The 13,981-nt window shown below is 39.0% G+C and overlaps 1 protein-coding gene across 3 annotated transcripts in view; it reads left to right on the forward strand.

The window, feature by feature from the left end:
• Positions 1 to 13,981, forward strand: part of Flrt2 (fibronectin leucine rich transmembrane protein 2) — an 89,100-nt gene that overhangs the window by 3,491 nt on the left and 71,628 nt on the right. Inside the window, exon 1 of one of the 3 annotated variants that reach the window (XM_048799134.1) lies at positions 1 to 95. The exons of the other annotated variants lie outside the window; for them this stretch is intronic. The gene's annotated coding sequence lies outside the window, so the exon portion shown is untranslated. The remainder of the gene's footprint in view (positions 96 to 13,981) is intronic. 3 annotated transcript variants of the gene reach the window in all.

The raw sequence follows: 13,981 nt of genomic DNA on the forward strand, positions 1-13,981 counted from the left end.
CCGGAGGACTAAGCAAAAGTTTGGATCTTGGGGAGGGCGCAGCGCTGAGCGGGATTACCACCAGGGTTGGAAGGAGACCTCGAGAACCTTCGCAGGTAAAGCACTTCCCCAGCCTTCTCTTTCTGTACCCCTCTGCTTTCTCTCAGACCCTTTCCTAGCGCTCGCCAGGTTTGGGTCAAAGTGAGAGGGAGATGAAGTTCAAGATTCCGGGGATGGGTACCTAGCGCTAGGATCTTATATGTGCCCGATGGGCAGCTGTGCCCGGCGCAAATGCCCCTGGGAGTGAATGATAACCCTCAGCCCCAGATGGTGCCTCATCTTGTATGGCTCTTTGGAAATCTGGAAAGTGAATCCAGGGGCTTTTAGTATTCCTCAATCCAGGGAAATGATTGATGTATTTCACTTACCCCCGCCCGCTCAAACCTCTCACCCCTATTTAGCATCTTTAAAAAAAAGAAAGAAAGAAAGAAATTCAAGCCCACTCAGATTTGCCTGCTTGGTTTTGCTTGCTCAGAACAACAAATATGGGGAGGTGTGTGCAAATTGACTGCAAAGAGGCAAAATTCTTTCCCTTTTGACATCCCTGGAGTCCTCCCCTCTTCCATTCACCTTCTGGCTTCATATAATAGGAACTTTAGAACTCACATTTTCATTGAGGGGGCTAAGATGAAACGGGTTAGTTTTTGGAAATGTGAATTTTCAGTAAGTGTGTGTGTGTGTGTGTGTGTGTGTGTGTCTGTCTGTCTCTCTGTCTTAGAGGGAGAGGGTTCCTGGTTGCAGAGGGGCCAGTTTCCCCCCCTCCCCTCTTAATGGCCTGATGCACGATGGTGCCAGGGAATTGAGTGGCCGCGTGGGTGCACTGAGGCTGTGGGCCCAAGAGAAGGTAGTCATGTCTCTGAAACAGTGGCTGGCCTTACTTAAAATGAGAAAATAGCTGCCATTCATTCTCAGAGCCAAAAGATTCCAGCTCCAACTTCTCAATGCCTACTTCAAACCCCCCATAGAGTTTTGAGTTGGAAAGCACCTCAACGTTTGCTGCTGCTATCGTCTTTATTATTATGATCATTATTAATTCACCTGGAAACTCATCATGCTTTCTCCTTTGAATGGAAAACAGTCTCTAAGGGCTTTTGATTAATTTTAATGGAGGGAATCTCATGTAAAGCTTACTGTAAGCTAATCAAGTAAGTGCAAGGCACAAATCCGTGTAAATGCAGGAGTGCAAGGTGCTGATTAGATTTCTTTACTTGCTGCATTTGCTATGCAAAGCCTCTTCTAAATGGGAGCTATTGCTCCCCATTCAGCTGGGAGGCTCTTTAATCACACAGGGTTTCAGGGAGCTTTGGAGCATGTCCACTGCTTACAGGCTTATTGCTAAATTTATTATGTCTAACTTCCCCCAGCCAAAAGCTAATATGAAGGCTAGCTCCCATATAATGACTTAGATTGTCTATAGACTTAACTGGTATGACCTTATTAAATCTCTAGTGAAAGGATCCCCCAAACATTTGAGGTAAATAGAATGCAGGTTGGCATCTGTCCAGGGATATATTTAGTTGTTGTATGGATGTAAAAATTTAGGTCAGTGTCTGAAATGTTAGAACTGGATTATTATTATTATTTCAATCTCTAAGCAACATGTGCCAGATAGGGATAATCGGCAGGTTACCATATTGCAAGAGAATCAATGTTTGGATGATAAATATACATGCCAAGAAAAGTTGCTTTTTCCCACAAAATGTTATTACTCCAGAAAACACAATCTCTCTTCCAGCTCTCCTGGAAAATCTGTAACAAGATAGGGTTAAACTATCTAATTTTTTAATAATCACAGATGACAGTGCAGTGCCATACTATCTCATTGAGTTGCAAATATCTGTGACTGGAGGAGGTTGGAAGATGGGATTTTAAACATGATTCCATGTCTCTGCCAGTAGGTATATGAAATTGTAAAAAGAATTGGACTAGGTAGGTATACTGTAACAGAACCCATTACAAACCTAGCATGGAAAGAATGCTAGTTTAAAAAAAAATTGCTGTGTCCTAACACTTTGATAGTTTCATTGCATTTTTAGAAATTCCAGGTGATGCTTTTAACAAAAGAAAGTAGATTCCCAAATTACAACATGCTGGGATAGATACCCTGGGGTCCCCAGGTTTTTCCTATATACCAGGCTTCTTGATGTGTTCTTATCCTAGTGAGACTTTAACCGGCTGGATCTAATTTGAACCCTCTCTGATGCCCTATTACATTTATATTCTGGCTTGCTGGAGAGTTTGATTTAGTATTTATACGTGTCTCCCTAAATCAACTTTATATTTTCCCAGTTTGAACCTGGGGTTTCAGGAAAGGCTCAAGTATGTCTGATTCTTGAAGCCTTATTCTGTAGAGACTCAGTGTGAGCATCTAATCTAGTTTGACTTTTCAGCTCCTTACTTTATCAGGAAGAATTGCTGCTTCTGCCATCAGCAGCTTCTGAAGTTAAAAAACTGCCAGGGTGCCAAGCGGCTTTAGGTTTTGCTCTCTGTTTAGAAGATTCAAGAAAGGTCAAGGTGATGAAATATTATTTGAATTCAGGTCACACCTTTCTGGATAATCGTCTTTTGGTATCTTTTCTTTATTTTTAATTTAAGTTCATTTTTCACTAGATTGCTTTAATAACTATGTGGTTTCTGCCACAGTGATTCAAATCCAGTCCATTAGTGACCTCTATCTGCGAGAAGTGAATACTCATTGTTTTTCTTCTCATCAGTCTGCAGATGTGGGGGGAAACCCACCCGTTTCCTAGTTCTTTCTGAATGTTTCAGTTTTTCTAATGTGATTTTTCTAATGTGGAGTTCAGTATGGCTAATGATATTGAGTAGCAGCAATACAAATATGATGGACTAATACGGAGTCCACTAAATGGTTATTCCATAGAGCACTGACAATATGATCAACATAAATAAAACCCCAGTGCTATCCATTGCCAGTAAGAGGATTGCACGGCCGGGTAGACTGTTGTTTTGGGACTCACAATGCTGCTGCATATAAGTGAAATTTTATTGTCCCTAAGTGCTTACATAACAAGGGAAACTTGAGACCAGCCCAGAACATATATGTGGTAACTAGATTTCATAGTAGCCGTATGTATGTCTTTAAATTCAGTCTGCTTCTGCTGTGAACTTGTGGTACAGATCAAGGACAAAGTAGAGTGTGAGAAGAGTATTTATAAACAGATGGTCCTTTTAGGGAGACTTTTAAAAATCGGATTCCAAATCCTGCTTTGTCTTTGGAGGGTTTTCCGATCGAATTTTCAATTCTAGTTGATTATTCTAAATGCTAACTGAAGACAAAGTTTACTGAATTTCTAGGGTGGGCGGATACCATTATCTGACATTTTCCAGATGGTTTTTGATGTAGTGGTATTTGGGGATATGGAATTTTTAGGAGGTTTTCTTTCTTTTCCCTTGGGCAGGTTTTTACGCAAAAGACATTTTTAAAGACCAATTATTGTTATTATTGAAGTTAAGCAACCGTTCTAGTACCTCCGCCAACTTTCTTGCCTTTCCTGCCTGCCACAGTTCTTTGCTTTTGTGAAATTATATTTTTCTTCCAAGACTATATTGTTGGAGAGAGGAGTAGGAGTGTCAGTGTGTTGTCACTCCTTTCAGTAATAAGCTACCTCTAATTAAGTATCTGTTTATAGTAACATGAGCACGCACATTGCACACTCACGCGCACATCGCACACTCACGCGCACATCGCACACTCACGCGCACATCGCACACTCACACACATGCATGCACTCACACACATATGCATGTGCGCGCGCGCGCACACACACACACACACACACCAAAAGCCATTATCAGACAAAAATTCTCTTCAAATTTTTAAGTATGTTCCTTTTTTAAGGGCTATGACACAAATATTGTAATAAAAATATCCTGTGTTCTGATGAATACAGAGACTTATTTCAGTCGGGTGAAACAGTAAAACACTGTATTAGCAAAATAATCAGTGGTATTTTGAGTACATGGTCAAAATCTGTTAGAAACTTTATTTCCCCCCTCCTCCCTTGGTGAATTTCTCATCCACTGGTCTTTTTGGTTTTCTTTGATTCCTTCTACTGTGGCTCTTTGAAGTGATTGAAAATTAAACAGTAGCTACTTTTTAGGGAAATTCATCATGCTATGTTCAGGATTCCAGAGGAGTTAATGATGCAGAAAAAGTCCTGTAAAGCATCTTTCTAAAAGAAGTCCTTCTCTTGCAGGCTTCCCACTTACTGGCCTCCCGTACCATTTGCAGTGAATTGGAACTTCATTATTTATTTATTTTTCAAATACCGCCTCTAACTTAATTTAATGTGGGATGTGTTTCTGCAAAAGTGTATAGTGCCATGTGTCCCGATTCACCTGAACAAAGCAGTGTCATTGTTACCGATCTGCAGTAAGGGAAGGTCAAAGAAAAAATCCTGATATAATTTGGGAAGTCAAAAGGCCACATTCATGATTCTCAAACACTGCTCACTTATTCTGCTAATGCCTAGGAAGGCCATACTTTTTCTGGCAGCTTAATGGTTAAAGATCTCAGCCCTCTTTTGAGGCATTCACAAAATAAATCCGTGGAGCTGCTAACCATTAGGTGTTCATTAGAACTGAATTTTTTTTTAACATTTTTTATTTTTTCCCTTACTTTCCTCAGGTTGCTTTTAAGGGAATAGGCAAGAAACTTGGAAAAAGGTCTTCTGTTCTCCTCAGTCCACAGCTCATATTGTTGTATTTCGGTTCCCTTTATTAGAGCTTTCAAGATACAGATAAAAGAATCTTCCATATGAACCTTTTAAGAACCTGAGGGCTTTGGGATTTAAACCCACTGAAAAATATCAGGTCCCAAAGTTCATAGATGCTATTAGGCCTCAGAACACTGAAACTACCTTTAATGGGGAGTACAAGAGCAGCAGTTCCTAAAATCAGTTCATGAATAGACTGTCCATTGAAGTCACCAGAGGTCATGTGGCTGGATGGAAAACACTGAACACATATCAGTCCTGAAATAGGTTCACATGTTGGTGTCACTCTCAGCCCCAGCTGCCTAGGAGTGTCACTTTCATGAGACTCCAGTGTCAAAACAGTGTCTGTGCTAGTTTTCTCTCTTACTTTGCTCCCACAGTTGGACTCAAATAATTAGACAGAAATAATGCAGGGAATTGTGATTCTTAACCACAATATGGGATAAAGAGAAGATGAGTTGTGATTCCTATCATATATATTAGATAAAGGGGAGGTGAGAGATGAAGGCAAATAGTTTGGATAAGTATGGGCCACAGAGGTTCCAGGGAACTCTTTTTAAGACAAATTTAAAAATGCTTTCATATACTCTTTATAACCCAGTGCTTATGTTTTCCACTTCTCAGACAAGCAATTTCACTCATATCTTCCATCTGACTCTGTGAGTTGGTACAAGAAAGCCCTAACTGCCTGACTTCCAACTGGGTTGCTAGAGCCACAAAGAAGCTAAGGGCTAAATGACTGCACAGACTTTGATGACTAACACTTATTTTACTTTTTTATTACAAAGATATGGAGTTCTCAAGATACAGTTTTACAGTTTAGAAGTTTCATTCTTTTTTTTTTTTTTTTGGTACGGAAGATTGAACCCAGGAGTGATTAACCACTCACTGAGCCACATCCCCAGCCCTTTTTATTTTATTTTATTATTATTATTATTATTTTTGAGACAAGGTCTTGCTCAGTTGCTTAGGGCCTCATAAATTGCTGAGCCTGACTTTGAATTTGCGATCCTCCTGCCTCAGCCTTCCAAGCCTCTGGAAAGAAGCTTCATTCTTTATATACTTACCCCAAAGAATCAGAGTTGGGTACTTTTATTAAAATAGTAGAAAATATTGCAATCATAGAAATGTTTAGATTTAAAAATAGTAGCATTTAACTCTTTCTCAAACATTATATTTTACATTAGAATACAGGTTTGCCTCTTCTGAATAATTTTATAATGCAGGTATTTGACCTTTTTTTTTAATTGGTTGTTCAAAACATTACAATGCTCTTGACATATCATATTTCTTACATTTGATTCAAGTGGGTTATGAACTACCATTTTTACCACGTATACAGGTTGCAGATTCACATTGGTGAGGAGGGAAAAACAGGAAATTGTTTTAGAGGAAAGAAAAGAAAATCTGCATTTTCATGTCAGCACAGCCTTCCTTTATTTGCCTTCCTTTATTTGACCTTGTATGAATTGCTTAATCTCCAGGAGACTTAATTTCCCCTTTGCAGAGTTCAACAGAGTTGTTGAGGGTCAAATAAGATTAATGTGTGTGAAAATGCCTCAGTAACAATGCAAACTCTTATTCTCAAAAGCAGGCCTCATTCAGGTTGATGGTGTTTATCATTGCGTGATTGTCTTGTGCTGAAACAGGCTCAGCTTTATCTAATTAGGATTATAACCTCGACCCAGTACTTGCCCTTCAGGAGCTTTTGTTCTTGTGAGTGGGGTTTCCCTCAATTTGTAACTTGTCTGGTGGCCCTTGGCATCATTTTTTTCCCCCTATTGATTTAATGCTGGGTACTCTCCTTCTGTGAGTTTGCTCTATTTTGTAGCAGGCATCCTTTCCAAGGATAAAGGGTAATTAGGGTGAGTTGAGTTCAAGGGCCAAACTTTCCTTCTTGAAGCTTTGGCTTGTTGATGGAAACCAAATTCGTCAAGCATGGATTTCATGGAGGATCTTATTTTGGATCAAACCATTAACATTCCCTGACTGAAGCTTATTTTTCTTTTTGACCAAGTTTGAACCTTAGCCATTCAAGTTACCTTTTGTAAAAGCAATGTCATTAGTAGAAACTATGATGATTAAAAAAAAATTATCTTGCAAAATAAACCAGACTAGTACCAAAAGACCACCACTTTGGCAATTTCTTTCATTTCATTTAGCAGTAAATGGAAAGATAAGATTTATTATAATTCCAACATATATGCCAAAGCTAGGCCGTATTTTGATGTTGTTACTGTCACTAAATCCTGGTAGGCCAATTCTTTACAGTTTATTTCGGTGTATTTTGTTCACTTGTATTTTTACAATTGTCAGATCTGAGACATTTTTAATTTTGAGTGTTCCAAATGTAGTCTTGCTTAATGTTGTTAATTTGCTTATATTGAAGTGTTTCTAAATGTTAGTTTTTAATTATTTTATTGTTGTTTTGTTGAAGGCTTCAGAAACACATGCACTTATAAAATGTGAATTTATAAAATATATGTTCATGATTAGATCATGATTCTTGGTCAGAATGCATGTTTACTCAGTGATTTGAAATATAAATCTGTAATTAACAGTGTTCGCTACCATTTCTGATTTGCTATTTGCCAAAGTTCTGAAGCTTGCTTTTCTTTTTCAAGTTAACTAATTTTTTTTGTAATACGTTGTAAAGTACATGGCCCTAGAAATACATTTTAACATGAAAAATTACAGAGTTTGGTCAAATTAATCTAAGTTCCTTTTGTTCCAGCAGTGTGGAATGCTATGATAATATTTTTTAAAAGACAGTGTTTTCTATTACTTTGAAGAGTTCTACCCAATGAAATGAGAAGAATCTGTAGGCAACTGTTTGGGGAATTAGTATGTGTATCTTTGAAATGCACAAATCCAAGAATTCAGTACTATGAGGAAGGACTGCTGTTTTACCCCAAACCTAGGTGCTGCTAATTTAGCCCATATCTCCTTGCTTGTCATAAAATAATGAAATAATCCAAATTTTAATTGAAGATTTTTCCTCCAAATAGGCTGTAGGCAATGTAAATGGAGAAAAACATGAAGTTATATCAGAAATGATACTTTTGTGTGAGGAGCCTGGTCAGAGATGTCCTTCTTGTAGAATCAGGAGCCATATACCACATGGTGAAGAGAGCTTCGGCTTTCATTCAAGAGACCATGTGTGGCACTTAGCATGCACCAGGCAGGGACTCCAGTCATGGATGACCTTGACTAGACAGGAGAGTCTGCACATAGTCAGCAGGAGGCTGCTGAGCAGTGAGGGGGGAGACACAAAACCTAATTCCGTGGCAGTTTCATACATGATTGAAGACAGTGAAGTCAACCCTGATAGTGTGCCAGGATTTCATAGGATTAGTGCAAAGAACTCTGCCTTTGAAGAGGGATCCTCCAGGTTCCAGTGCTAGCTGGAAGTCTAGTTCATTTTATAAACAGGACCCCCAATTTAAATGTCTCTTAGTCTTTGCCATTTCAAATAGAAAGTGGGCAGGGCTGGGGCTGTAGCTCAGCAGTAGAGCGCAGGCTTGGCATGCATGAGGTAGGGGAGGATGGAAACAAGGTTCCTCTCAGGAGGGGATTCGGAAAGGGGGGTCAGCAAGGTTCTGCCTAACTTGGACTTTTTTGTTCCCTAAAAGCACAATTGTTGTTAATTAAGAGGTTTGTCCCCATGCACTATAACTCGAAGAAATGTACCTAATGCTGATGACCAGTGCCTGCAGCCTGCAAGGAGTCCTACGTCTAGACTGGGACTCAGAGCATAGTGAGCTGTGGTTATGACGTCTCTGCCAAAGTACAGAGATGTTTATCAAAGTGAATTTTAAACACCTTGCCTCACACAATTCACTTGGCAGAGTCATGAGGATATTTTATTATAGATTAATGCATAAATTATTGTTACACTTACTTAACACTTATTCTGTCCTTACAGAATGATTGTACCTTGCTTGGGTAATGATAGACGATAGAGTTGGAATGATGCGATTGGGTATTCCATCAGCCCAGTGTGGAAGTATTTTCTTGCAGAAGGTAATTTTCAATTAATTTCAGTAAAGGAGCATCTTACTATGTCTGCAGCAAACACTTCTGAACAAGTACAGTACTAGATGCACTGGTCAAATGCACAATTTTAATTTATCCTTATAATTTCATGTATGCATTAGTTTAATTTCTGCACTCTAATCAATAATTGAAATTAATTTATTTTTTATTTTTTTACATTGTGAATCTGTAAATTTTTTGATTTAGAAATGTTATTTATTACGAGGTTAGGCATGCCCCAGACCTCCAAGTTGGCAAATACAGTAGCTTTTCCTGTTAAGATCGCATGATATATAATGTAATATAAATACATATAATTAATCAAATTGGAACAGCAAGAAGCAGGCACTTGAGTATACTTTATAAGCTGTTAACATCTTAGTAAGTAGCTTCTGAACCAACATTCAACTCAACATAAAACAATAAGACCTTGTTTTGCTACTTTAGAAAATGTAAGAGAGATTAAAATTCCTTGGGAAATGTTTTTTTTTTTTTTAAAAAAAAACATTTCTTTTACCCAAATAGGTAAGGAACAAGTCCAGTAGTGCTGACAGCAATGGAATTTAAAACTCCATTCTAATAACCTCAGTCTCCAAGGAATGCCAGGCAGACATCCGTTCAAGTCTTGAGTTGTAGCTGAGGATTTGACAAAGGTTGAGTCCTTACCAAGCTAAGCCTTGTGCTAGGTATTTGGGATACTCTTGTAAAAACCCTTATCCCTGCTTATCAAGAATTCTGATGGGTCAGACTGCAATCCCCCTTCTACAGAGTTCATTCATTTATGTGAATTAACAGGAAGAGATGGTTAAAAATACAGGTTCCAGGTCCCTAACTGGAGATGTTGACTTACTAAGGCTTTAGTGGAGCCCAGGAATGTGGATTCTTGAAAGTTCTGAGATCGGGAATCACTGACCTGTATAATTTTTAGAATATTTCTCTGAACTAGAGATTCAGTGATTTTATAATCTTCTAGTTGAAAGTCACTTATGAATTTCTCAGAGTAAATTGTGGGTATATTTTGCCACTTAGGAAATATTGCTCAATTTAACTCTACTCTTCTAGAAAAGAACCTACAAAGGAGCCAGCTCTCAGGGCTGCTTCACTCTTGGCAACCACAGTCTCCAGTTTGGTCTCCCCACTATTGGGAACCCCCTTAACTATCATAATGTTTTTGCATTCCCAATTTCCTTAAAAGAACAAAAAAAATGCAAATTACATAATGTTCTTCAGTCACCTGCATCTTGGATGCCCTGTCCTTATGGATAAAGTTATCCAGATGTGTATCCTGTCATGTGAGATCTTTGACTGTCTCCATCTCAAACTAGCACTCAGACATTGTTTCCAAACTCCTGTTCCCTATAGTGTACCCACATCCCAAAGATGGTAAGGCATGACTCTCTTAATTCTTAGCCTTTCCCATGCCTTTTATTCTTTCCATAGAACATAAACTCCTTTTGGCAAAATCTTTTTCTTTTAAGTCCCACATGGATACCACCACCTTCCTTCCCAGTCAGAAGGAACCACTCCTCTTCTGGGCTTCTACAGCATTCTCTGTAAACCTTGGTTGGTTTCCTGTTCATGTTGTCCTCTAATGTATCTGTTTACATGTCTGTTTCTCCCACTAGACTCCATGAACTTTGACTTATTCATTCTGTCTCTCTGGTGCTAACAGATGTGCCCATTGCACCACGGTCTGCATAAATGTAATTGAATGAATAAATGTGTAATCGCACCAGCCCAGCTATGAAGACAAGATGTTCATAGTCTAGGGAGAGGGACTGCTTCCTCAGAAGTGCTTTTGCATCAATACAGATGGGCTGCCCAAGAGGAAGAAATGTAGTTACTACCTTTCTCCTTTACTCTATATATTTTAGTTCAGAAATGCTGCTGGTTAACCCAATCCAAACCATGCATGAGATAATTCACATGCCACACTGGATAGATTTGTGTAAAGAAGAGATAATTTTGCTTCATGTTCTATCTTTCTTGGCACCAAGTAAAACTGTCAGTTAAGTAGATGGTCACACAGATGTATTTTTTTCCCCCTTCTGCAGACTTTAAAATTTAAATTTTAAATATTTAATCATAGCTTTAATTTTATGAATCTGCCGTAGCAAAATTGAAGAGAGCAGAGCAAAAACTTGTGAAAATTGGTGCATTTGCTTTTTCTGTTGTGCTCTTTGTTTTTATTTCATTTATTTTACTTAGGCATATTCTTTTCCTGATGGAGATCTCTGAGGAGCCAGGATCCTCCAAGGAAGAGAAAAGAAGACTAGAAATCCCAACTCCTTAATCGCTCTGTCTCCACAGGGAAGGATGCATTAGTCTCCATGAGGGCAAATTGAAGGGCACAAGAAGGTTATGGTACATTCTAAATTTATGTAGTTTAATATGATTTAACCATTAATCATGATGGTTACAGAAGTTGGGCTTTAGGTCCTTCATGAGGACCAAAAGTCAATTCTAACAACTTGGCTACTCTCATGGTGAATTATCAATTATTGGCCAGAGATGGCTCCTGTGTAGGTGATACGTAGGTGGTGAGCACCACTTAAACACATCTCAGTCCCCCTCTTTTTTTTTTTTCAGCAAAAATTTCAGTGTGTAAATGTATAGAAGAAGGTAGAGTGTATTTTGATATGCCTTTCCTTGGCTGTCCATACGTTGTCATCACTCTCTACTATAGCAGGAAAGACAGGGACTAACACCTGAGATGGTGTTTAAGAAACCACTTATCTTTCAACACTGGGGCTCACACCACCCCAGATTTTTAATGCTGATGTGTGACACTGTTTAGAAACAATGTGCTCTTCTGTCTTGAATGACACCAAGTATTAGCAAAGCTACATTCTCATCCAGAGAATCAATAAGGATAATAACAAAGATAATGGTTAACAATAATGGTATTGATTGTATACAGGTTTTTTTTTAGAGTGCTGCTTATGCAGTTCATTTACATTATCACATTTAAATCTTCATAAAACCCCTGTGAGGTGGGTTCTGTTGTTAAATACCCGGAATAGTCCCATTCTACACACAGGGAAGCTGAACTAGATTGCCTGGGGTTGCTTATTTTATTTTGTAGTTCTTATTAATTATTTTTACTTGATGAATGAGCCCCACATAGTTTGTAACATCAACTGTCATTTGTCTTTGAGTTAAAAATGGAATCCAGAAGGGATGGCTCACTGTTCAGTTATTATGAGTGGAAAGCTACTCAATGGTGTCCATCTTCCGTATTTGACTTTTCTAGTAGATAACTATCTAAGGTACCATCATGAAGCCTTTGCCATTTTGGAGTGAACGAATATTCTCGAGTCTCTTTAATGTCTTTCTGTAAAGTAGAAATAGTGAAAAGAACCCCTAAATTGAAAATAAAGCACATTTTCAACAGAAATGAGAGTCTGTGGGTAAAGCATAGTGATCAAGGACTACATTTATAATAGAGGCAGTTCACCATTATTTTCCTTCACCCTTTTCCCAGCAACACTAATACATAGTTAAATGGATTGATTTGAGATTCGCCCCTTTTTCCCTGTGGAGGTGATAATGGACAGCGAAATGACCAGAGGGCAGATAATAGCAGAAAGTATGTAGCCTCTGAGGGAGTCTGGGAATAATGGAGAATTGGCAGTGTTATAAATAGCCTGATTCACTGCTTCAATATCTATGTAATTGCTTAGGCGGTAGACTTCTATTGGGTGAAAAAATGACCCAGGCATGGACTGGGAAAGGCTTGTTCCACATTGATGGTTTGAAAATAAGCATGGCATGAACCTTTTTGCCTTATTGAAGTAGATTTTTTGTTTTTGGTTGGGGGAGTACTAGAGATTGAACCCAGGGACATTCCACCACATCCAGCACTTTTTATTTTTCATTGTGAGACAGGGTCTCCCTAAGTTGCTTTGAACTTGTGATCCTCCAGCCTCAGACTGCTGAGTCTCTGGGATTAGAGACGTGTACCACCAAGCCCAACTTGAAGTGGGTTTTTGACCATCCCTTGGTTTTTGACTTTCTACCAACAAACTCATCTTTGCACCTACAAAAGTTGTTTTTCTTTTTAACTTCAGTATTGCAGTTAAAACCCTCCACTTATTTGCCCATGGTATTTATGTATAAAAATTAATAATACTGCCAAAATTAAATGATCCATTCCTTAACTTCTTCATTTCCCGAGGTGGCATGTAGTTTCTGTCACTTCTAGGTTCCTTTGTTACCACATCCCCATTATCTGTCATGAAGTGATTGTGGTCCATTTCTGACCTGGTTCAGTCTGGATTCATTTAAGGAGTCCATGGGTTTAGTGTAGGGTTGTTTGTGATGGCAGTGAGTTCCCAGGTGCAGGAGCAGTTTAGAGAGGGGGTCCATATCCAGCTCTACCACCCCATGGAAACACCAGCTCTGTTGGGATTGATGGGAAATTCTGTGATGTTTCTGTCTACTGGCATGTACTGCATAGAATCAAAACATTTGCTAGACTTTGTAGCTGGAAAATGATCAGACAATATGAGAGAAACCTGACATGCCAGTGTTGCTCCTGCTTGAACTAATGGCTAGGTTTGTCTCGACCACATGCATCTGCAAAAGGTAAGTCTGGGCTGTGGTGTCTCTCTTCTCTCCCCAATTTCTAGTGCTGAACTCACTTGGATTTTCTGGACCTCAGTGTCAGAGTGTTTTAGATTGAACTATTCATTCTCGATGAAGTTGCCCTCAAGCTCAACTCACATTTCTTACAGAACAAGACAGGCTGCTCCAACCACCGCTTCAAGTTGTCTTTCTCACTCCCTCTCATTCTTCTTCATTTGTCCCATTCATGCATTTTGAAGAATTTCTGTCTTTCTTGCCTTTTCACATTTGTCCCACTGTGGCCATTGTATTGAAACCTAGTGGATCCCTTTCGTCTCTCCACCTCTGACCTGTACACTGGTTACCTGAGTCTTTCCTTTTCCTGTGTTAGCATCACTCTCCATTCCTCATGTGGTCAAGTCTAAACGTCTAAGCCTGACACGCAAGTTCTTTCTGAAGCTTTCTCTACTCTTTCCAAAGAAAGCTTTATCTACTCTTTTCTCTTCTGAACTAGATTTAGGGTGTGTGCTTACCTTTATGTTTATAGTAGGCTCAGTGTGGGTCTACATTTCCCCCGAATGCTTTGCTTTTGCTAGGTGGCTGAG

This window comes from Marmota marmota, unplaced genomic scaffold, assembly GCF_001458135.2.
Source record: "Marmota marmota marmota unplaced genomic scaffold, marMar, whole genome shotgun sequence".
Lineage (NCBI taxonomy): Eukaryota > Metazoa > Chordata > Mammalia > Rodentia > Sciuridae > Marmota > Marmota marmota.